General features: G+C 34.9%; 2 long non-coding RNA genes across 3 annotated transcripts in view; one reads left to right on the forward strand and one right to left on the reverse strand.

Annotated features, from left to right (window-relative positions):
* Positions 1-22,931, reverse strand: part of LOC129060457 (uncharacterized) — a 29,884-nt gene that overhangs the window by 6,702 nt on the left and 251 nt on the right. Inside the window, exon 2 of the long non-coding RNA XR_008527195.1 lies at positions 12,893-13,030. This is a non-coding gene — a long non-coding RNA (uncharacterized LOC129060457). The remainder of the gene's footprint in view (positions 1-12,892; positions 13,031-22,931) is intronic.
* Positions 10,478-22,931, forward strand: part of LOC129060456 (uncharacterized) — a 147,022-nt gene continuing 134,568 nt past the window's right edge. The window contains exon 1 of one of the 2 annotated variants that reach the window (XR_008527193.1): positions 10,478-10,549. This is a non-coding gene — a long non-coding RNA (uncharacterized LOC129060456). The remainder of the gene's footprint in view (positions 10,550-22,931) is intronic. The other variant, XR_008527194.1, reaches the window with a different exon arrangement.

A 22,931-nucleotide genomic window follows, 5' to 3' on the forward strand; every position in this document is an offset into this window, starting at 1 on the left:
AGAAGGCTCAGAAACATCTATGTGTTATAAAATGCAAACTAAACTAGGATAGAAAATATTGCAAACATTGTCCCATTAGCATTTGGTGCAAGACATCCAAAAATATTTCAGAGGAAAACTACTATGCTGTTGGAAATAATAGCAATGCACATTAAATTGCTCAAATGACAATATTACTTAGTTGTGTTGATTACTGCCCCAATAGACTATATTTTCAGGCTATAACAACAAAGGATTTCTTGTCTAACTTTATTCACAAATGCCTCGGAAGATACAGGAAAGAATAAGACAGAGAAAGCGTGTTTAAATGTCTATTTGGAAAAGCTGTAGTGAGTTAATTGTACATTTGTCCTGTACATATTGGTACATATTGTCCTGTACCACTTCATTTCTAGACAAATCTATGTCTGAGCTGGGAAAAGTGGTACAGTTCAGGTTTCTTGAGATAATCTTTTATAGTGAGGAATAGACAGGTTTAAAAACCAGGGTTTTTCTATCTCCTGCTTTAGTAGTTTTACGTGATCAAAATGAGGGCTGAGATTTTTGTTGTGAATGCTGTCGTATAACTTGCATTTCCTTTTATTTGTACTCAAATATATTTATTAGTGAGGTTATCTTGTAAAGAACAGAGGTATATTGAAGACATCAAATAAAATAAAGGCTTACCATCTCCTGGTATGTTGAGTTCTGTTGAATTTGTGTTGTTTTGCATTAAGATTCAGGTCTAAATGTATTCAACTAATAGTTAACTATGTTGGATTCTTGCCCATTTTGTCAAAAGGTAGAATTCAAATAAGAAAGTGAGTGTTCATAAATTGTGTCCAAATGGGACGAAATGTGCAGGCAGAATATGATTAAAAATGGCCTTTTGTGATGATACATAGATGTAGAAAAAATTAATACTGCATGCCCATGTGTTTTATTGGGTGAAATTCTGTAAGGTGAGTTTCATAAAACAAATTTCCAGTCTGTTTGTTCAGCTGGTTTGCCTATCACATTTAACATTTCTTATTGCACTAGCACTTATTCTAAGTTTTACTTTTGGTTCAAATACTAAGACAATACACTATATTTTCCATCTATCTAGGCATTCCTAAAGCTGCAGGAGAAAAATGTGGGTTAAGATTAATTTCTTTAATCAGTATTCATTTTTCATTGTTAGTACATCCTTTAAAAATTGCATTCATTAATAAGTTATCTAGACATAATCATGTAGCTAGGTCCGTATAAACCTAGGACCTAAAGACAAAACTGTCAAGTTATACACAGAAAAAAAATACAAGAAAAAAGAAATGGATTATTTAGTATCTATTCTTTAAGGCCCAACTTAAATATACTTCATTTATGAAGATTTGATTCCACTCAAAAAGTGACTTCTTTTTTCACTGAAGTTCAATAATCTTTGTCAAAATTTTAATGTGTGAACACTTGATGGAAGATTTCTTGAAAAAAAGCACTCTGATTTATCTTCCCATTCTCCACTGTGTCTCAAAGAAGGACTTGCTCAACAAATAGACACAAGAATTCTTGAGTGAGTAAATAAAGACAAAAATATTTTAATGAAATGTCTGTTTAGTAATACATATTCATTCCATGTAACAATGTATGAATTCACTCAAAGTAATATCATACTGCAAGAGATAGACATTGGTGGATGAATTAAAATTCTATACCTTAGTTCCTAATACCTGGAACCTAACTCAGTAGGCTAGCGTGTAATTATTACCTATGAAAAGTTTGTTGGAGAGATTGACAAAGGGGACTCTTCTTGGTCACCCGGGACTGAGGTGGCACACTAGGCTAAGACTCAGAGACCAGGGGCAGCTTACAGACATGTTTTGTTTTGTTCTTCATAGTGTTGAAAAACATCGTGTAATTGTTGCCAATATTTCAAAATTAGAGGTTTCTAAATACAAATATGTTTTTCCAAGTTCTCTTGAAAAGGTGAAAGAACTGATCATCCTGGGTTCACACTGCTGGATGGAAACATTTGGTTGGAGCAAAGGCACTATTGACACTTTAATTGAGCACACACTGTCCTGTGCACCAAGATCCACACCTGGTGGGCTTCATTCAGCTGCCTGACTCGCATACTCACTTGAGTTAGTAACATCTTTTATGAAGCCTCCAAGAATTAGTTAAAAAATAAGATGAATCAGGGACTAACATTAGTTTCTAGTTGTGGTAGGCTAAATATTGCCTCTCCACCCCTCTCTGCAAGATATCTGAGTTCTATCCTCCAGAACCCAGAAATAGGTTCCCTTACCAGGCAAAAGAAACTTTAAAAATGTGTCAAGGTTAGGGACCTTGAGTTGGAAAGATTGTTCTGTATTATCCAGGAGATCTCAATTTGTTCAAATGACATTTTAAAAATGGAAAAGAAAGAATAGGTGAGAGAAATGTTACTTAAGAAAGATTCAACCTGCTGCTGCTGGCTTTGAAGATGGAGAAAAAGGGGCCATGAGCAATGGAATGTGGGCAGCTTCTAATAGCTGGAAAAAGCAAGAAAACAGATTTTCCCCCAAAACCTCTGGAAGGAGCACAGTCCTGCCGATACCTCCACACTAAGACCCAGTTTGGATTTCTGATCTACAGATTGAAAAACAACACACTTGTGTTTATAGAAATGTTGACATGGTGGCTGTAAATAAAATAGTGAAGACTCAGGTCGGCAAAGATATAACATTTGTATAACTGAACTTAACTGCTCATTCCAAACCCTAGTTCTACCTTACATTAAAAAATAATCTAGTCATTTCTGGGTATAATTGGTTAAATTTATTGATTTGCTCAGTAATGTTAAGTTAAACACACAGTCATATGCATATTTTTAACATTCAACAAATATTTATTGAGGGCTTATTTGGGTTCCCGTTCTAGGCTCTGCAGATGAAAAGATGGATAAGACAGCCAAAGCTTCTGTTTTCTGATTTCTTAGAACTCATATTCTACTTGGAGATATAGAAAATAAACACATCAGCAAATAAATTACTGACTAAAAGGTTATGCTAAGTGTGAATAGGAAAAATAAAGCTGAGAAAGAGAAAGAGTATGTTTCCATTTTAGATAGATGTGGTATAACACAAAATCTATTTGGTATTTGTCCCCAGTTCCTGACACAGAGCTCCTAAAACCCTTGAGATTTTCTAAGTGATAGGAGTATTTTTGGTAATTCATCACAAGCTCTTTTCCATCACATGTGAGCTCAAGCTAATGACGTGACCTAAGGAGGAACCCCTTAGAGCAGGGGGTCCCCAGCCTCCAGACTATAGACCGGTACCCGTTAGGAATCTGGCCACACAACAGGAGGTGAGCGGTGGGCTGGCAAGAAAGCTTCATCTGTATTCACAGTCGCTCGCCATTGCCACTCATATTACCAACTGAGTTCTGCCTCCAGTCAGATCAGCAGTGCCATTAGATTCTCACAGGATCGAAACTCTATTGTGAACTGCACATGTGCAGGATCTAGGTTGTGCAGTCCTTATGAGAATCTAATCCCTGATGATCTGTTACTGTCCCCCATCACTCCCAAATGGGACCACCTAGTTGCAGGAAAACAAGCTCAGGGCTCCCACTGATTCTACATTATGGTGAATTGTATAATTATTTCATTATATATTACAATTATTAATTATATAAATAAAGTGCACAATAAATGTAATGCACATTAATTATCCTAAAACCATCCCCCCACCTCTGGTCTGTGAAAAAATTGTCTTCCATGAAACTGGTCCCTGGTGCCAAAAAGGTTGGGAACCGCTGCCTTAGAGCCTCAGGATGGGGTTGGTCACCAAAAAGACCAAGTAATTGGAGGGTTAGAACTTTCAGCCCCACTTACCAAACTCTAGGAAGCAGGTAAGGGAGCTGGATATTGAGCTCTATGAAAACCTTTAAACAGAGATTTTTAAATGAAATCTCAATATGTAAGGACTGTGAGACACAGTGAGAGAGACAGATAGAGACTCCATTATGTAGGTACTTGTACATCATGATAACAATTTTATTTTAAAGTGTAGCAAAGCCATTGGAAGATTTTGAGAAGAAAGGTGGTCTGCTGTCTGGCTGCCCTATGGAGGATGGACTGTAGGTGTGCAAGAATTAAAGCAGGAGAAACAGTTAAAGGCTGCTATAATGACCCAGGAGGTAGTGAAAGTAGTTGGATAGAGCTTATATTTTAGATACAGGCTGACAGCAGCTCCTTATGTAACTGATGCAAATTGTTTTTAAAGAAATTAAGAACAATTCTTGGGTATGAACACTAAATAACTGTAAAATTTTGCTGTTATGTAATGGCATGGCCACACTGGTACTAGCAGGGTTAGGAGTGGGGTCAGGGCCAACTTCATGGAATGAGGCCAGTCAGTTGCACAAATCTTTCTGGTGACAGTGCCCCGTACTTGGGGTTTAATTCTCTGTATTTGCCATCTTGACATTTTATCTTAGTTTTATGTTTTGTAATGAATTCCAATGTGACTTTGGAGCCTCATATGTCCCTTTACTCATGTGTGGTTATGCCTCTGGCTGACACTACTTCTCTAGAACAGGTTTTGGCAGATGTCCTGGGCCCTGCCCAGCCTCACACTCCCTGCCCCACTCAATGACCTATGGGACCTGGTACTACAGTGGAAGAAAAAATACCATAACATGTTGACAGGGACCAGGTAGATGAAAGGAAAATGCTTAATATTTTGGTGCCCTTAGTATCATTTATTTTCTTACTTTCTGAACAAGGAGTCCTATGTTTTCATTTTGTGCTGAGCCCCCAAATTACGTAGCCAGTCCTAGTTAGAGTTGAAACATATTCCTGTTTTGGAACTGTTCAGTTTGCAATCCCAATTAAACATCTAGTTAGAGTTATTGAGTAGACAGCTAGATACACGAGTCTGGAGATCAGGTGAAAGTCAACAATGGAGTTATGAGTGAGCAGGTTATCATGGCATGGATGGTGTTTTTAAATCTTCAGCCGTGCCCTGTCCACTCATCTGCCTGTTGGAAACGTGCTGAATTCCACGATGCATAAGTATGTGTGGAAGAGAACTGTTTTGGGCCTTGATCTATCTCAGTTCTGTTTTGGCATCCCTCAAAAAATGTTCCTAATGTCATCTGGTCTTTTAGTGAGGCCCACTTCCATTCAAAACTCAACAACGTTGACAAATTTCTCATCATAGGCTTTGCTATCAGAATCTGTCCATTCTGAATTAACTGATGTGTTCAATGTCACTGAGGTCAAGCAAATTATTCCCTGGGTTCTCCTTGTCCCAACTATCAGATTCTTTTGTATCTAATGGTCCACACTTAGCTTTTATGGGTCCTCCTAGAAAATTTGACTGATCTTCTAAGCCTATATGAGCCTGGGGGAGACTTAGAGCCAGCAGCAGATAATCACGCTGACCTAAGATCACCATTGGTCCCCGCCAGCTCTGATAGACGAAACTTCAGACAGAGTCTGGTAGTAAACGCCAAACACCAGTCTATTCTATTCTGTTTTCCCCATTGCAAAGAAGAGTTCCTTTTTATTATCATTCCCAAGAGATGAGGTTGGAAAATTAAACAGAACACTATCCCCTAAACTCACAGTGTCAAATCTACCCTCTTGATTTATCTTTGAGCTCTTATGGACTTTTTAATTCATGGTCTGGATGAAAAAAATAAACTTTTCTGAAAGATTGTATACCTCATAAACCCTTTATCTCTTGTAGCTAGAGAGTGCTTTTAGAATTCTAAAACTAAGAATTTATCATTTATTTCTCTTTTTTTCCCTAACAATTTCCCCTAGGTAGCTAGAATTAGGATGGTCATCGAAGAAAAAGAATACTGGTTACTATTGCAAATTGTTATCCAAACACTCTTACTTCTTAAAAACATTCTGCCATAAGAGTACACTTTTCAGAAACACAAACACGTCAGTATCCTGGGTCCTTATATGTCTGGCTCTATTTCCCAGGGCCACTAATACATGAAGAAAAAGATTTCTATCACTTGGACTTCAGGTCTTCAGGTCACCTCTTCAAAACCCAGACACTCAGGGAGCCAAGTGTCCCAGAACAGCTCTAAATTCCCCCAAGGAAGGGGACTACACATATTCACTAAAATGGAAAGATCTTGATGAGCGAACAATTAATTTTGTTAAGCATTTTCAAACCCTTAAGAATATAAAGTTCCCATTTGATTGAATAACAATGAGTGCTCCAGATAAAAAGCCTTCCTACATGGAACTTCTCTGAGTCTGCTCTTAGCTCTCTCTCACACACTGACTTCCTGATGAAGTTTCTCCTAGTGTCCATCTTTAGTACTGACGTCATAGGGCTGACCCAGTCCAAGATTCCTCTTCCCAGTCAGTCCTACTTATTGTTAAGCATTTTTATCTTCCTAACGATGTAAAGCCCTTTATGACTCGGCCCAGACTTCCTGCTCCCCATTGGTTAATGTGGGAATCAAAACCATGTGTAAATTCTCTGCTCATCTAATGCCGCATCACTACTTCATGATTCTGTGTATTCTGCCCCTAACCTTGCACAGACTTCTCCATTTTCTTTACTTGGCTGACTCCTATATCCCTTTATGACAGAGTGCAGGTATCATTTTTTCCCCTAAATCCTACTGTGGTATATTGCCTTAAAATGTAAGTTTTCCAGTTTTCTTACCCGTGGTGTTTCTCACTGAGGGAACTATATACACCCCCAGCTGATTAAACTGAGGAGCGACCATGTGCCCAGAGTTAGCCAAACTGTGAAGTTTTAAGGCACAGTCTCCCAAAGCTTCCCTCACTTTCAGCACAAACTGCAAGTTTGGGGAGGTTTCCAAAGCCATCCTCAGGTTCGATACTTCATTAGAAGACTCACAGAATTCGCCAAATGCTATTATACTCACATATGTGGCTTATTACAGAGAAAGAACGCAGATAAAAATCAGTCGAAGGAAGAGACTCATGGGGCAGAGTCTGGAGGATTCCAAACACAAGGCTTCTGTTGTCTGAGGGACCCGTTACTCGCTTAGTATCAATATGGTTTGAATATTGCTAACAAGGGAAGCTCACTCAAGCTTTGATGTCCAGAGTTTTTATGGAGGCTTCATTACATAGGCATGGCTGGTTGATTTATCGGTCGTCCAAGCAGTTGTACTCAGTCTGCAAGTCAACTGATACTGCATAACCCAAAGTAAACTGCATAGTCCGTAACTCTAAATCCCATGATTGGTCTTTCTGGCATGGCCATGTCTCATCCTAAGACTGTCAGGTGTAGTTAGCTTTCACACTAAACAAAGACATACCAAACTGAAGCTGAGAGCAAAGGCCAGATCTCTCTTTAAGCAGGACCACATTCTTCACTGTATACTATGTGACTAGCTATTTGACCAATGCCATGAAAGCTGAAATGATGTGTGTCATTTAAAGAGCCATTGTGAGGCTTGCCATGTCTTTTTTTCCTTCTGCCATATGTTCCAGACAGGACCTGTTCTATCAGCCAGGATCTCTAATTATGACAAGCAAAACCTCCTTGTTTACCTATTATAGACATATATCACAAGGGAGAAAAAAAACCTTTGTTTATGTAAACCACTGGAGTTTAGGGTTCCTTATCATCACAGCATAACCCAGCTAATCCTAACTGACGGACCTACTAAGATTCCCCATATTTGATTTGATTCCCTTTTTGTGTGCTCTCATAGCATTGCATGCCTCATGACTAGGTGTGGACCAATACATGCTGCCACAAGTTGTTGAATTGGTCATAAAACATGTTCTAGATTACCTATATAGTGTTTTATAAAGTGTTTTTATTAGTTGCTAACATTTTAAAGTTGAAAGCTTTCATATAAAAAAATCCAAATTTCCAGCTTATAATAAAAATAATCTCAGAAATTTTGTCAAATGCCCAAGTATCTGCAAAGTAACAATGGGCTAAACTAAATCAGTTCACCATCTTTGACAGTAAATCTGGTCACAGCCCCTACCAGGCCAGGTTAACTCCTTATTTCCTGAGTAGTCCCAAAAGGCATCTGAATTTACAACCTCTTTAAATCTGTTCAACAATTTTTGGTGAAAGAGGGGTATAAGTAGAAGAAAGAGGAAAGAAGAGCAGGAAATTGAATTTCTATTAATAATAATATTCTGCTGAAAATAATTTATTACATAAACAGAATAGAACATAATCTAACTTATTTGAAATTTGTAGATAAGATTAGTTGCTCTAAATCACCAAGAGTAAAGAGAACATTCATTGGTCTGATATCAAAATCTCATTCAAAATATATTAAAATATGTTTATTGCAGCACAATTTACAATAGAAACAACTTGGAAACTTGGAAACAACCCAAATGCCCATCTGATAGACTGGATAAAGAAAACGTGGCACATATACACCATGGAATACTATGTAGCCATAAAAAAGAATGAGTTCATGTCCTTTGCAGGTACATGGATGAAGCTAGAAACCATCATTCTCAGCAAACTAACACAGGAACAGAAAAACACGTGTTCTCACTCATAAGTAGGAGTTGAACAATGAGAACACATGGACACAGGTAGGGGAACATCATACACCAAGGCCTCTCGGTGGTGAGGGGCTAGGGGAAGGATAGCATTAGGATGAATACCTAATGCATGTGGGGCTTAAAACCCTAGATGATGGGCTGATAAGTGCAGCAAACCACCATGGCACATGTATACCTATACAACAAACCTGCACGTTTTGCACATGTATCCCAGAACTTAAAGTAAAATAAAAAAATATATATATATTTAAAATAACTTTTCACCTTAGCTTTATGTTTGCAAAATGATTTCTACTTTTTAATAATTCTTCTTTTCTCTTTGATTTGATTTTATTTTTCTGAACCTGTCTATAACCTTGGGAGAGATGGAATCAATTAATTACTTAAATTGTTCATTTAATTAATTGATCCCTGGTGGTAAACAGCACTAGGCTATTCATCTTTGGGCTTCAGTATCCTGCCATGAACTGATGACTTTAGGTGAGTACTAGCTGCCTCGTCTGGATTGATAGCTGGTTGTGGTTTGCCATGCAATGTACATGAGTTTATCACTGCAGAGTTAAGCTGGAGCTGATAGGGAGTGTCTTTATATTTCTACTCAAGGTCTTTGTTTGCTTTGGTGTCAGCAAAGTCAAGTTACATGTTGATATTTATATAATGAATCACACATGAAAATATGAATCAAATGGTGTTTACTTCAATTCAATCCACTAATATTTGTCACTGGCACCATGAAAAGTGTTTCTGATGGACTATCTCCCAAATCCCACTTATCACAGCACTTAACTGACTGCAGAGACATTGCTTGTAAAAATGTTGCCTAAACTGATAAGCTGCTCAGTAGCAGTGACTGCTTCTCATATACATTTGTGCTCTACTTTCCCAAACATATGTCTGTTTTATATATTCCAAAAGTTGGCTATGTTTTCATCTTCTTTTCTAATGATTTATCCTTATGTACATAGAGTTCTTACTTGCTAAGTACTGTCAATTAGCCCCAGTTCAAAGTGGAGTCAAAGATGCCTTCATTTTATATTTTGAAAAAGACTTTCTGGCTCTTTCAGAATTACACATTGTTGTTTATTGCACAGTACTAATAGTAAATTGTATGTTCTTAAAAAAAAAAAACCTCATTTTTATAGGAAAGTCTTCTTTTCTCAGAATTAAATAAAAATATTTGCTTTTAATGAGACTTGTTTTAGAAAATAGAGACATCATTCCATTCAGATGATTCTTAATTTGTGTATTCCAAATGTGTCCAGGTTTCCAGTAGTGCATTTCATGAGACAGAAAAGTTAAGAATGCATATGTGTGAAACCAAATACATTTTTGACTCATTATACATTTTGTGAAACAACTGGGAAATGAGATGTTGATTGATGCCCAGTCACTGTGGTTGTGTGTCTATTGCCAATGAAAATGTAGCTGAAATACACAAATATTTTTAAATGTGCTCTATGGGTGTGTCCTCTTTGCCAGAAAATACGCTGCACAATTGTTATGTAAACACTTGTGCTATTCCCACTGCGAAAGCATTTTGCAGATGTTTCCCTATGAAAACATTCTAAAACATATACTTCGCTGTCTTTGTTTACCTTAACTTGTTTTCAATAACTGTTTCTTTTTGACTGCAGCTTATTATAGGTTCTTGTGGTTGAACAAATGAAGGATGAGAAACAAGATTAATGATTTAGAAATAATCTAGCTTGTGCTATTGTATTACAGTGCTCCCTAACAATTTTCTCTAATTTTTATCACAGAAAAACATCAGTAATTCAAAAGAAACAAATACACAAAAAGAAAGGGGCGGGGAGGGGAGCGCTGCAATTCTAAAATCTGTGTGACTATTTTTGCCATGTCCACATAGGATCGGTGTCTCCAGATGTCCTTAAGATTGTCTCATGAACTCCATTCTTCTTCAATCCAGCTAGAACCCTCACCTCTCGTGCCTTGTGATGCAGTTTGGCAGTTGAGAATGAGGTCATAGTAGAGGAGAAAGCATTCCGTCCCACGAGAAATTTAGAGTTGGTGATCTCTAATCTCTACAAATTTCCAGTGAGTTTATGCCATTTTTATCTACATATCTAGAATCTAGATTAGAAATGAGGCACTATCAAAAATTGGGAAAATGAGACAAAAATGATGCAGATGGATTTTTAAAACATAAAACATATTTTAAAAACATCTATCATTATACACAAAAGAAAAGAAAGTTGGAGGCATTTATATGTCACTTAAATGATAAGAACTCACGTACAAAAAAAACCTTTAAAGTTATGGTTAAGAATGCCATTTTACATAAGGTAGTCTTGGACAAAGACCCAATTCAGCTGCTTACATCTTGCGTAAACTTGGACATTTTAGTTAATCTGTCAAAACATCCTTATAAAACTAAAAATATTAATAGTTAACTATTGAGAGCTTACCATGTATCAGACACTAATGATCTGCACATGCTGTATTATTAAATTCTCATGCAAATTCTATGAAGCAAATCCTATATTATTAGCCCCATTTTACAGATAATGAAACAGGCACAAAGGGGTTAATAATTTATTTTTATTAAATATTTGGCAACCACTCATGTAGTGCTTGTTATGTGTTGGACCCTTTTCTAGGCACTTTACAAATATTGAATCAAAACACTTCAATTAGGTTGAAACTACTATGTTAATACTTATTTTATAGATAAGGAAACTGAGACACAAACAGATGAAATAACTTGCCCAAAGTCACAGTCAGTAAGTAGTGAAGTGGGGATTTGAACCTACACAGTGTGATCCAGTCTGCACACAAAAATCACTGCCTCTTGGGGTTACTGTGAGGATTGAATGATACTGCGTTGGCACATGATAAGCATAATAAAATGTTAACTATTATTATTATTACCAGTTTATTCTAAAGAGTACGGAAACTGTCACCTAAGATGTTGACAAATCAGAAACACTAATGATACTGAGGAGATGAACAGCAGGCATGTTTTAAAACCCTGTCCTTTCACTGGAAAATTTGAAAACTAGCAGGAAAGCTAGTGGACTGGAATAGAATGAGCAAGACAGGGAATAGAAAATGAGGTCAGACAGTTAGCCAATCACATAGAGCCTTGTAGACCATTATAAAGACTGACTTTTGTTCTGAGTGAGATGAAAAGCCATTGGTGAGTTTTGAGCAAAGTCATAAAGTGATCTGACTTAAACGTTTTAACAGGATCACTCTGGCTGCTGTGTTGAGAAAAGAACTGCAGGGGAGCAAGGGCAGAAGTATACGGTACTATTATTTCATGAGGCAGAGAGGTTATGTAAATTGCCCAGGGTCTGTCAAAGAGCCAGTAGGCATCAAACAGGGTTTCCAACTCAAGCCTGCATGAGTTAACCATACGTGATGTTGAATGAGAGAATGATGATGAAGGCTTTTAAGTCTTCGTGTTGGATCCAGACACAAAGTGTGATGTGTGATATTTTTCTGAGAACTTGGCTAGAAAAAAAGTATCTTGTATAGTTAAACAAAATTTTGGTTTCCTTAACAAGATTCCTAATTATCTTAAAAATGTCCATGATAGATAATACTAATTCTGATCCAATATCTATTTGCAGTCAGGTAATAATGAGCAAAGTATCTCTCTCTCTCTCTCTCTCTTTCTCTCTCTCTCTCTCTCTCTCTCTCTGTCTCTCAATCTCTCCCTCTCTCCCTCTCAAAATGGAGTCTTGCTATGTTGCCCAGACTGGGGTGCAGCGGCTATTCATAGGTGTGATCATTGCACCCTATGCCCCCAAACTCCTGTGCTCAAGTAATTCTCCTGCATCAGCCTCTCAAGTAGCTGGGACTATAGGTACATGTTCCCTGCCTGGCATATCTTTCTTTAATAAGTGTTTTTCACCGGGTAATATTTTGTATAACTATAAAAATTGGCACCATATTTTATATTATGGTAAGTCTAATTTGCTGTAAAAGTTATCTCTTTTAAGACTCTCTGGTAGTATTAGCGTATAAGAACAACTAAGCCAGAAACTTACCTAATGTCTGCCATAGCAAGGCGGAAACTACCTATCACCTAACTCAATGTCTGCTTAATATTTATTAACTGGAATAATTAATAATGACATTAAAAATTAAAAGTAAAATTATTTTAAGGTGTAATCAAAGTTCCTAAGAATCAACACTGACTTTATGCTCACTGACTATGTAAAGGGAAGATATGTCCTTATTTGGGGATAATTTCAGGGATTTCTACCAATAAATTCATAGAGGAGACTGAAGGCCTGGAGCAGCATTCGGATTCCTAGAAGCACTGAGAAAAATCACACAGACTACATTTTCAAGGTAATTAATTAGCTGTTGTAGAAAAACAACTCCTAAATTTTAGTGGCTTGAACCCTAATAGGTCAATTTCTCTCTCACCTCATCATCTCATCCGGGCTGAGTGGTTTTCATGGACAGCTGTCTTCCCAGCAGTGACTAGGTCACCTCATCCAAGCTCCTTCCACTGTGTGGCTCTGCCATTTCCTGGGATCATTACGAAGTCCTTGTTTGGATTATCTGCATAATAATGAGTGAAGAGAGGAAAATGTGAACATTCTTGTGGGACCTTTTTTGGGCCAAGTTTGGAAAAGCCATATTCCATAAAATTGTTTCACCAAACTCAGTCACATGGACAGCCCAATTGCAGGGGAGCTGGGACAGAGGCGTGAGTGCTGGCAATCTCTGCCACAAGAAGCCAAATCCCTAGGTTTTCGGCCAAAAACAGAGTTTCCTTTCAGTGCTAGTGGTCAGAAAATACGTACTTACTGGTAAAGCTGGGCCAGTTGCTAAAACATTAAAATACTTCCATACTGCATACATTGGTGATTGGATAGCTTTTCTTATACAAATTAAAATACTTGTATACTTCAATAAACTTTACATCAACATTAAAGGCAAATATAAATGAACAATGTGAGAGAAAATTGGTAATAGGAAAAACAGTAATGGGACACAGATTGGACACAGATGAGAGATTGTAAAAACTGTATGTAAAGTTTTACTTGGGTATTTACTTACACTTTTTTTTTTTTTTTTTTTTTTTGTGGAGACAGAGTCTCTCTCTGTCACCCAGGCTGGAGGGTAATCTTGGCTAACTGCAACCTCCACCTCCAGGGATCATGATAAAGTTTCACCATGTTGGCCAAGCTGGTCTCAACCTCCTGGTGTCAAGTGATCTGCCTGCACTCAAACTATTTATTTGAAGGGTCTATTTAACGTGCCAGGTCCAGTTCAAAACAATTCTCTTTTAGGTCTTCTTTAGTACTTCGCTCCTAACAGACAATATTAACTGCTCTCTTATCTGTGTTTCTATGGCATTTTATACTTGTCTAATGAATATAAGCTTGTATAAATGACATTTTAAACTATTGCAGACCTTATCTTATTACATTGCTCCTATTTGTGTGTGAACTCCTGAGGATCTGAAAAGTATTTTAGCTCAGGGTACATAGTTAATAGATCTTTAAAACATGCAAATCTGATAGGCTATTTTCTCTTTATTGGATTCCCATGTTCTTAAGACAAAGCTCAGTTACTTTAAAAGGCAGACAAGACATTTCATAAACTGGTCTATACTTATCTCTCTACTTTTCTTCATTCATACTCTATGATTCACTCCTAAGAAACTTATTTCAAATCCTCAAAAGACTCAAACTGTGTATCTCCTTTTGCAACTGAGTTTCACTCTGCCTGAAATTCTCCTACTCAGTTTTTAGCTGAGTCATATATTTATCTGAGAAGCCTTCTGTGAGTGTTCTACACTTGAACAGATCCCATCTACTTTCTTCCATATCAACCAGTACTTTAAAGCAATACATATTATTGTTTAATATAAATACTCATTTAATTGGCTATTTTTCAATAGACTAGATTCTTCATAACGGAGATATTATTTCTACTGAAAACAATATCTCTTAATACCCACACCAGTACCTCGCACACAGTAGTAGCTAAACAAACATTTGTTGAACAAATGAATTTAAAATGTTCATTGGAGTTACTTAGAATTTGTTGTCAACATTTACTGAGAACCAACTATGAGATACATACAGTCTTTCTAACTCTAGAACTTATCCTATTTTTTCCTGAAAACTGCTACTTTCCACTACTTATAAGGACAGCATAACAAAACCCATCTCAATAGTTCTTCCCCGTAAAACTTCCATCACCACCAAAAAATACCACCCTCAACACTCCACACACGTACACCTACCACCACTCCAACCTGCTTTTCATCCTTATTCCCCTACTTCATCACTTTCTCAGTAAATCGGGCTTTCAAATCCCATCAATGTTTTTTTTAACAGTTCTCTCAGATCTCATTAGCTACTAAGCCCAATAGATGTGACCCATGAAAGATATCTTGAATTCATCCTTTTCTTCCCAGTCCTACTGCTACTCTCATAGTTCAGGTTCTCATTACTTATCACCTGATCTAATTCAATAGCCTCCCAGGGTGTCTCTTCACTTTTATTCTCTCCCTCTTCCAATCTACTTTACACATTGCAGCCAGAGTAATTGACCCAAAGGTCAGTTCACTCCCCTACTCAAAAACCTTCAGTGACTCCCCATTTTTAACCAAAAAGAGCGGCAAATCCTCGGCCTGGTATTCAAAAGCCTGTATAATCTGTCCTCAATTTATTTTATATTTTCCAGTCTTATTTTACAGTACTCCCCATCACTGGAGCCAAACTGGTTTTGTTTTCATTCCCAGAACTTGCCTTGCACTTTCTTACTTTTATGCTTTGCTCATGTTCTTTCTGCTAAGTCTGACCTCTCTTCCTTCCTACAAACCTGCTGTCTTCTCTCACCTCTCTCTATAGGGAGCTTCGAGTCACACCATGTGGGTGTTTTACAAATTGAATGGATGGAAGTATATAGTTAAGTAATTCACTTCTGAATATCTTGGTTAGAGTGTTTCCTAATATTTTTCTATTTCTTTAAAAAATTCCTCCCCTCCTTTCTTTGTTCCATATTCATTCTGTATTTTATTATTTCAATTTTGTTTAGGTTGATTATATGTTCTCTTTCTATTTCTCTTCACTCATGTTTTCGGTTCTTTTTTATTGAATTTGTCAAGATGTAAAGAACTGAAGTCACTATATTATAAAAATTCTAAAACTGGTTTTCTCAAGCAAACAAATATATTTAAACTTTAATAGAATATTCTATTCTCATGTTTTATAAGTTGAAGATATTAAAGGTATTTCAAAATCCAGTGAAATATATTTACTGGGAATAATGTTACACCCATACAGGGGACTGCAGTAATGCTTATAATATAGATTAGCTAATAAGCTCATCTCTCCAAACATTTGCCATTGTTCGCTTCCCATGTAGTTGTTTATGCATTCCCAAAAGAGAATATTGCAAAATATGAGTCACTAAATATTCTGCAAAATTTATGTTTACTTAACTTAAAATTTGGACAACATTTTTAAAATTAAAGAGAACATCTACTTCTAGCCATGAGGTAGTAAGTGAATCAGATATGGCTTCCTGTTATAACAACTAGAAGACACAACAAAACACCTGAAATAACTATTTTCAGACATTAGATCACTGATAGCCCAGAACTGTGATCACTGAAAAAAAATAAATCAATGAGGTACAGTCTATATAAAGGCACTATCTAGGATGGGGAACCAAAGCAAATCATGGTAGCATTACGAAGTCAAAGAGACAGAGATTATAGTTCAGCATATGTTAATTGGCTGGGATTTGGAGGACAAAAGTATAAGGTGGAAGGAAACCACACAAATAAATAGCCCCATAATGCTTCTTCTAAGTCTCACATTTTTTGCCAACTTCTAAGATGCACATGTGTTACTGTGAGATGCTTTGATGCAGGGCAAAGAATTAATGGAGGAAAAAAAAACAACAATGACTATTATTGGGGATTGTGAACTGAGCAATTTCAAGAGATCACACAGGGCTGGGACAGATTTAAGTTTTAACCAGCCAGAATGAAGAGATCTCAATGAACATTCAGGATTTTGATAGAGACTCTGAATTGGACATGCCCTGTTAGCAATACTAAACTAGCACTAGAATAGAGTAAAAACCACACCATATCCATCATAACAAACTTAATAATAAACCTAAAAAATATTAAATTGGTGAACAGGACAATTTAATTACCTTCTAATATAATCTTCCATACTCTTTAAAGAAAATAAAAAGTTCAGAAACTCAACAATATAATATTTATAATGTCTAGCATCCAGTAAAAAATTACTAGACATAAGAAGAAGAAAGAAAACATGACCAATAGTAAAGAGAAAGAATATTTTTTAAAAAGACTCAAAATTGGCATAGAGGATGGTATTAGCAGACAAGAACTTTAAAAGAGCCACTATACATGTATCCACAAATGTAATGTAAACATGAATAATAAGTGGAGAGCAATGAAAGAGCAAAAAAAGTAATTTATATAACTAACATGAAATGTAATATCTAAAATGAAATAGTTACTGGACATGCAACAAATTAAACAGATCAAAGATTATTAAAGACATAGCAAGGGAAACTGTGCAAAATGAGGTACAGAGAGAATAAAGCTAAAAAATAAACAAGGTCTAGGTAACTTTGGATTAATATTAAACAATGTATTTGAATAACTAATAACCAAATATTTAACAAATTTGATAAAGCCAACAAACTCACAGATACAAAAAACTAACCAAATTCCAAACAGAATAAAGACAAATAAATCTACATCAAGGTTTATCATAAACAAGATGCTAAAAATAATGAATGGAGAGACTATTCTAAAATCATTAAGGATAAAAAGACACATTACAAACAGGAGTAAAGATAATAAGCACTACTGATATTTCATGGAAACAATGCAAATTAGAAAATAATTCAATATGACATCATTAGTGTGCTAAAAGGGGAAATAAACTTATCAACTTGGAATTTATAACTAATTAATATATATCATTCAAAAGTAAAAGCAAAATAAAAACATTTTTTAACCAAACATAGCTGAAATAATTAACTTTCAGTAGACATACACAACAACAAGATAAAAGAAGTTCTTTAAACTGAAGGAAAATTGTCCAAACAGAAACTTAAATCCACACAGAGGGAATGGAGACTACCAGAAATGTTAAATGTGAAATATAAAAAAAGTATTTTTTTCTCATTTTAAATTACTTTAAAAGGTAATTTAAGAGAATTGTTAGTAATATATAGAGAAGTAAAATGCATGACACGATAGCATAAAATAGAGGATGGGGGACTTAGACTTGTGCATTATATGTGCAGTAGTATTTTATATATGGAGATGGACTCTAAGTTAAAGACAATAGTGCAGATAAAATAAAAAACTAAAAAATTAGCATTAATAAAGAAGGCAAGAAAAAATATAGAAAATGTGCAAAGAGCAGGAATACCAATAGAAAACAAGAACATTGTAGACTTAACTTTAATCACATGAATAATTAAATTAAATGTAAATTGTCTAAACAAACTGAATTAAAAATTAAGACCCTATTTTACCATGTCCATAAGAAACTTGATTTAAATGCAAAAACACAGGTTAAATGAAAAGTAAGAAAAAATGTGTAAGAAAAAAACACTAATTATTGAAGAGCTGGAGTAGCCATATTAGTATCAGAAAAAGTAGAATTTAGAAAAAGAAATACTTTCAGTGATAGAGAAACATACTATATAAGGACAAAATATTAATTCATCCAAAAGATATAACACTAAATATGTATGCACCTATGGTAACTAGTCTCTAAGATAGCCTTCAATGATCTCCACTTCCTGAAATTCATATTCTTTTTAGTCCATTCTAACATTGTACTAAAGATGGTATGTGTAACAAAAATGTAAGTCAGACATGTCAATTCTGATATTAGGTTATAGAAATATTTTTTGAAAATCTTCAAATTATTAAACTTAAAAAATTCTAAATATTCCTGAGAAAATAAGAGAGTATTTAAAACTAAATGAAAGAAAAAAATGATATTAATAATTTGTGGGAGTTAAAGCAAAACTTACAGGATAATTTATAAATTTAAATGCTTATTTTTACAAAGATGTTTAAAATCAATGAGTTAATCTTTTATATTAAGAAGCTCGAGGAAAAAAAGTAAAGTAAACACAAGGTAAATAAGAGAAAGTAGAAATAAATATAAAGAGTGGACATTCAAGGACATAAAAAACAGAAAAACAATAGAGAACACCAATTCATCCAGTACGTCTTTTAAATGATCCATAAAAATCAATAAAAAGGATACACAAGTACCTGGACTAAAAATAAAGGAGAAAGCAAAAATGATGCATATTAGGAATGTAATAGAAGATATCACTATAGATACTACAGAAATCATAAACATAACAAGTAATATTATGAACAATTTTGCATGAAGAAATTTGGTAACAACAAACTGGACAAATTCTTTCTAAGGTAGAAACTAAAATAGGAAGACTTTAAAAATTGGAATAGCTTTATACCTGTTAAATAAATTAAGTTTGCAATTTAAAATATGTCGTATAATAATGCAAAGCTCAGAAGACTTTACTGCTCCATTTTATTAGATATTTAAATAAGAAATTAAGTAATTTTAAACTAAGTCTTTCACAAAAGTAGGAAGTGAACACCTTTCAACTCAGTTTATGAAGTTGGCATTACCCTGATAGCAAAACCAAACCAAAACACAAACCCAAACCAAAGCAAAAAGAGAAAAAAAAAAAAGACCAATAAATCCTGAACAAAATAATAGCTAATGGAATCCAGCCTAATGGTGAAAGAAATATATACATCCTGACCTAGTAGAATTAATTCCAAGCATGCAACTTAGTTTTTCCTTAAAATATCTATTAGCGAAAATCACCAAATGACAAAAAAAGAAAAAGCTATAATCTAATCATTGTAAAAAATATGTTTGATAATATTTGACATCCATTGATTAAAAACTTGGTATAGTAGAAACAGAAATTAGCTCTTTAAACTCAATGAAAAACATCTAATGAAAATCTACATTTACTTTTATAATTAATTCTAAAACGCAGAGTGTGTCTCCCTTAATATCAGAAACAAGGTAAGGATGCCTGCTCTTACCTCATCATGGTATTAGGGAAGCTTGCCTGTTAAATAAGGCAAGAAAAATATATAAGGCACATATATTCACAAGAAGCAAAACTGCCTTAATTTAGAAATTACATGATGATCTATTTCTATGACCAAATAATCTAGGGGGATAAAACATAACTCAAAAGTAAATTTATCAAGGTCATGGGATACAAAATGAATACAAAATTCAATTGGATTTCTATATACTAGAAATAAACAACTGAAAAATTAATCTCAAAAATATAATTTACAATAGCACTAAAAACATAAAATATTTCATTATAATTTTTTCAAAATATTGACCTGTACATTTATAGTTAGAAAATACTGTTGAGAGAAATTAAGGATCTTACTAGATAGTTAAATAATGTTTATGAATTGAAAGACAATACAATTAGCATTGAAATTCTCCTCAAATTGTCCTACAAGTTCAATGCAATCCTAGTCATAATTCCAGTAGTCTTTTTTTTTTTTTTCGTAGTATTGGAAAAGCTGATTTCAAATTTATTAGGAAAAGCAAAGAACCTCAAATAGAAAAAAAAAAAAAGGTGTTCTTAAAGTAATTGACATAGTGTGTTAATGGTTAGGATAAGCAGGTAGTTCAATTTGAAAAAAAAGCTCAAAACAGACCCACACTTATCCAATCAACTGATTGTTGAAAAAGTTGTCAAATCAATTCAAGGTGTGATGGCTCACTCCTGCAATCCTAGCACTTTGGAAGGCCAACGCAGGAGCCCAGGAGTTTGAGATCAGCCTGGGCAACATAGGGAGACTCTGTCTCTACAAGAAATTTAAAAAATATGTATTAGCCGGGCGTAATACATATGTGGTTCAGGCCTATAGTCCCAGCTTCGAGAGGCTGAGGTGAAAGAATCTCATGAGCCTGGGAGGTCCAGGCTGCAGTGAGCTGTGTTCACACCACTGCGCTCCAGTCTGGGTGACAGAGCGAGACCCTGTCTCAAGTAATAATAATAATAATGATAATTAATAATAATGATTCAGAGAATATTTTAAAACAAATGTTGATAAAGCAAATAAATATATAGAAATAAAAATATATCAGCTCTTATCTTTTACCAAATGAAAGATTAATTTGATATGAATTACAGACCTAAATACAAAAATTAAAACTATTACACTCTAGAATAAATACAGAAGAAACCTTTTGATATTTGAGTAGAAAAAATTTTATAAAGGGCATGAACAGCATTAACCATACAAAATTAGTAAATTGAACTTCACAACATTTTTAAAGTCTGCTCTTCACAAAAATGTCTTAGAAAATGGAAGGCAAGCCACAGACTGGGAGAGTATATTTATTTTTTGTATCACATTGTGAATTGGCAATTTATAATTACATAAAGTTATGGGGTACATAGTGATGTTATGATATATGCATACAATGAGATGACCCCGTCAAGCTAATTAACATACTATCACTTCAAATACCTATCTTTTTTGTGGTGAAAACATTTGAAATTTACTTTCTTAGCAATTTTGAAATATACAATACATTATTGTTAACTACAGTCCCCATGCTGTGCAATAGATCTCAAAAAACTTTATTTCTCCTCTCTAAGTGAAACTCTGTACCCTTTAATCAGCATCTCTCCATTCCCTCTACTTCCCCGGCTTCCCATAACCACCATTCCACTCTCTGCTTCTGAGTTCAATTGTTTTACATTCTACATGTGACATCACGCAGTATTTGTCCTTCTGTGCCTGGCTTATTTCACTTAGCATAATGTCTAGGAATGTATATTTTTAATACATACATCTGACAAAGAGTTTGTGTCCAGAATATACATTTAAAAAAATACTTTACAACTCAATAATTTAAAAAAAAATACTATTTAAAAATAGACTAAACGTTTGAACAGATGCTCACAAAAGAATATAAATGTCCAATAAGCATACGGAAAGATGTTCATTATTTTTAGTCATCTGAGAAATGCAAATTAAACCACATTGAGATAGCCCTACATACTCATTAAAGTGGCTAAATTAAAATGACCTGACAATCTCAAGTTTTGGCAAGGATGGAGAACAATGAGAACTCTCATACATAGCAGCTCCCAGTGTAAATAATACAGCAACTTTGGAAAACTCCTAGACACTTTCTTGTAAAGTTAAATGTGTATGTACCATATAACTCAGGAATTCCATTCCTAGCTATTTACTATAAAACCTAAAACCTAAGCCCACAAAAAGACATGTACAAAAGTGTTCATAGCATATTTGTTCAAATTGCTCCAGATTGGAAACAATTTAAACACCCACAAAAAGTGAATGCATTATTAAATGTTGACATATTAATATATTCATATAAGGAGATATTACTCAGCGATAAAAATAAATAAAATATAAGATTAGCCACTACTTAACAACTTGGATGAGTCTAAACAAACAAACAAACAAAAAAACAAACTAATCAAAAGAAGCCAGACATGAAAGAATGCATACAGTATGGTTCCCTGAGATGAAATTCCAAAATAAGCAAAATAATCTATGGTGACTCAAATTAGATCAGTGGTTGCTGGGAGCCAGGGGTTGAATGAGGGTGACTGGCTGCAAAAGGGAATGAGGGAACTTTTCCGGGTGATAGAAACATTCTATTCTTCGGTTGTGGTGGTGTGAATATGGGTGTGTCCATTTTCCAAAGTTGCTTAGGCCGGTGCTTTTCAATCTCCTTCTGTGGCCCTGTATTTCCCTTTCCATCTGCATTAGCTGGTGACTAGAACTGATGGAGAGTTATAATAGCATTATTCACATTTTCTTGTAGATATTCATAAAGAAAAAGCATAATGAACATTCAATAAACATTTGTCAATGTATTTTGAAATGCAAATATGTTCCTCCTATTAAATAAAGTAATTCTCTGTGCCTTTCCTTTAGGGGAGAATGACTGACACAACCAGGAAAATCTTCATTCAAACCCATGATGGTTGTGGTAATATTACCAAAAATAGTTTTGACCAAAACTGCTCTTAATTAAACATAACTGATCAACAAAAGCAGAACAGAATTTTTGTTTACTTCAGAAAAGATGATCAGCAAACCTGAGTTATTTGCTTTTAAAAATTCCAGTTAATTGAGTGTTGGCTATAATTAAAATGTTTCCTCTTCTATTATTTTGTTTTGTTTATAAAATGTAACAATATAAATTATTTTATTTATTTCATCACTTAGAACTACATTTGGATCTGCCACATTATGATTCTTTTAATTATGTGGGTAATTAAGAAGATTAATGTGAATTAGAAACAAAAAGAACTAGCAGGGGTGCAGGACCAAAATCCAACCCACCCTAGAGTCTTTGCTGTTCAAAGA

The sequence above is a fragment of the Pongo abelii genome, chromosome 6, assembly GCF_028885655.2.
Source record: "Pongo abelii isolate AG06213 chromosome 6, NHGRI_mPonAbe1-v2.0_pri, whole genome shotgun sequence".
In the NCBI taxonomy this organism is placed as follows: domain Eukaryota; kingdom Metazoa; phylum Chordata; class Mammalia; order Primates; family Hominidae; genus Pongo; species Pongo abelii.